The 2,500-nt window shown below is 61.9% G+C and overlaps 3 non-coding genes across 3 annotated transcripts in view; all 3 read right to left on the bottom strand.

Moving 5' to 3' along the window:
• Positions 1 to 1,059, bottom strand: part of LOC145915777 (large subunit ribosomal RNA) — a 3,686-nt gene extending 2,627 nt beyond the window's left edge. Inside the window, exon 1 of the ribosomal RNA XR_014404100.1 lies at positions 1 to 1,059. This exon is cut by the window's left edge and continues 2,627 nt beyond it. This is a non-coding gene — a ribosomal RNA (large subunit ribosomal RNA).
• Positions 1,060 to 1,303: 244 nt separating this feature from the next.
• On the bottom strand, positions 1,304 to 1,457 carry LOC145915781 (5.8S ribosomal RNA). Its single transcript, XR_014404102.1, has one exon. It is a non-coding gene; the product is annotated as a 5.8S ribosomal RNA (ribosomal RNA).
• Positions 1,458 to 1,717: 260 nt separating this feature from the next.
• The window catches only part of LOC145915771 (small subunit ribosomal RNA), a 1,824-nt gene continuing 1,041 nt past the window's right edge, over positions 1,718 to 2,500 (bottom strand). Inside the window, exon 1 of the ribosomal RNA XR_014404094.1 lies at positions 1,718 to 2,500. This exon is cut by the window's right edge and continues 1,041 nt beyond it. This is a non-coding gene — a ribosomal RNA (small subunit ribosomal RNA).

The following is a 2,500-nucleotide window of genomic DNA, read 5'->3' as shown; positions in this document are numbered from 1 at the left end:
TCTGGCTTCAACCTCCTCAGGCATAGTTCACCATCTTTCGGGTCCCAACGCGCACGCTCTCGCTCGACCTCTCCGGCAGAGCGGACGAGATCGGCCGGTGATGCGGCCGTCCAGAGAGACGGCATCTCACCTCCGCCGGACCGCGCCGACATTCACTTTCACTGCGCCCATGGGTTTCGCACTGCCCCGTGGCTCGCGCGCACGTTAGACTCCTTGGTCCGTGTTTCAAGACGGGTCGGGAAGGTGGCTGACGTTAGCCGCGGACCCCGTGCGTCTCGCGCGGCGCTGCCCACCCGCAACCGACACGCCGCAACTGGGCACTGAGCACAGTCCCCAACCGGCGACGCACCGGCTCGGACGGGACGCCCGGCCCACGAAGGGCAGACGCGGCGATCCCTCCTCGCCCGGGCGACGGGCCGACGTGTCCGCGCGCCTATAACACCCACCCGGGGGCGGGCTACCTTGCGCGCGGCCTTCTCGCCGCCTCCCAGACGGTCGCGGCCTTCGCACGGCGCTAGTGCGCTGGAGCTGCTCGGAGGACAGCGCGAACGACGGGCCGCAAGGCTCCGCACGCCCACACGCTCCGCTCGGCTTCAGCTGAAAGCGTCGCGCGACTCGACAGGCCCTCCCGTTTGCCTCTCGACGGTTTCACGTACTCTTTAACTCTCTCTTCAAAGTGCTTTTCAACTTTCCCTCACGGTACTTGTTCGCTATCGGTCTCGCGACAGTATTTAGCCTTAGATGGAGTTTACCACCCGCTTTGGGCTGCATTCCCAAACAACCCGACTCTGGGAAGACGCAGAGCGCGCGCCCTCGCCGCCACCATGGGCCTGACACCCGCACCGGGACGAGGCCTCGATCAGAAGGACGCGGGCGGCGAACGACGTACGCGCAGCGAATTCCTTACGCCACAATTCCACGCGCCGCAGAGGCGCGCGGATTCGGCGATGGGCACTTCCCACTTCACTCGCCGTTACTGGGGGAATCCTCGTTAGTTTCTTTTCCTCCGCTTAGTAATATGCTTAAATTCAGCGGGTAGCCTCGTCCGACCTCAGGCCGATAATCCAGTGCCTCGTTTGCGAGAGACACGCGCGCGCCACCGAAGCTCGTGCGAGCGCCGCGCCCGAACGCGAGCCGTGCTGCTCCGGGCCGGGATCCTCTTCGAGGCCGACTCGTAACGAGACGCACGCCGCGTTCGGTTTCGCGCGCTGACACTGCGTTCGTGCTGTCCTGGGCGGGACGACCGTGGCAACGGCCGACACCGCACCGGCCCGACGCGTCGCCGCGCGGGAACGTTACAACGCGACCCTGAGGCGGGCGTGGCGCCGGGATTGACCCGGTGCCGCAATTTGCGTTCAGAACGTCGATGCTCAATGTGTCCTGCAATTCACATTAATTCACGCAGCTAGCTGCGTCCTTCATCGACTCGCGAGCCGAGTGATCCACCGCCAAGAGCCCTCCGTGACTTCGTCAGTTGGACAAGCGCGACCCAGCCGGATTGCACAGTCGAAAAAAGCGGTGGCCGAGCGGTCGCCAGCCGTAGGCGACGCATGAAGCCAGCCTGGCACATGGCCACGGCACTCGGCGCAGAACGAAACAGGGTGACCGAAGTGCAATCGCGTGCGCCTCAACAGCGACGAAGGGCGTGCGCGGCCGCCAAGATACGGAGCCTTCTCCACCTGTCGAACGCACGACCACTCGATCGGCGATCGGCCGGTAATGATCCTTCCGCAGGTTCACCTACGGAAACCTTGTTACGACTTTTACTTCCTCTAAATGATCAAGTTAGATCGTCTTCTCGGACGCCGGCGCGGCCGTTGCCGAACGCGCCAGGTCCAATCGGAGGACCTCACTAAACCATTCAATCGGTAGTAGCGACGGGCGGTGTGTACAAAGGGCAGGGACGTAATCAACGCGAGCTGATGACTCGCGCTTACTGGGCATTCCTCGTTCAAGGGAAACAATTGCAATTCCCTATCCCTAGCACGACCGGGGTTCAGCGGGTTACCCGGACCTTCCGGCCTAGGCGGCGACACGCTGATCCGGTCAGTGTAGCGCGCGTGCGGCCCCGAACATCTAAGGGCATCACAGACCTGTTATTGCTCAATCTCGTGTGGCTAAGCGCCACTAGTCCCTCTAAGAAGTTCAACGCCGACCGATAGGGTCGCGTAACTAGTTAGCAAGCCAGAGTCTCGTTCGTTATCGGAATTAACCAGACAAATCGCTCCACCAACTAAGAACGGCCATGCACCACCACCCACAGAATCAAGAAAGAGCTCTCAATCTGTCAATCCTCACTGTGTCCGGGCCGGGTGAGATTCCCCGTGTTGAGTCAAATTAAGCCGCAGGCTCCACGCCTGGTGGTGCCCTTCCGTCAATTCCTTTAAGTTTCAGCTTTGCAACCATACTTCCCCCGGAACCCAAAGACTTTGGTTTCCCGCAAGCTGCCGGAGGGGTCGTCAAAGTAACGCCCCCCGATCGCTGGTTGGCATCGTTTATA

This window comes from Ascidia mentula (assembly GCF_947561715.1).
Source record: "Ascidia mentula chromosome 2 unlocalized genomic scaffold, kaAscMent1.1 SUPER_2_unloc_22, whole genome shotgun sequence".
Lineage (NCBI taxonomy): Eukaryota > Metazoa > Chordata > Ascidiacea > Phlebobranchia > Ascidiidae > Ascidia > Ascidia mentula.
This window is presented reverse-complemented; position numbering and strand designations above follow the sequence as displayed.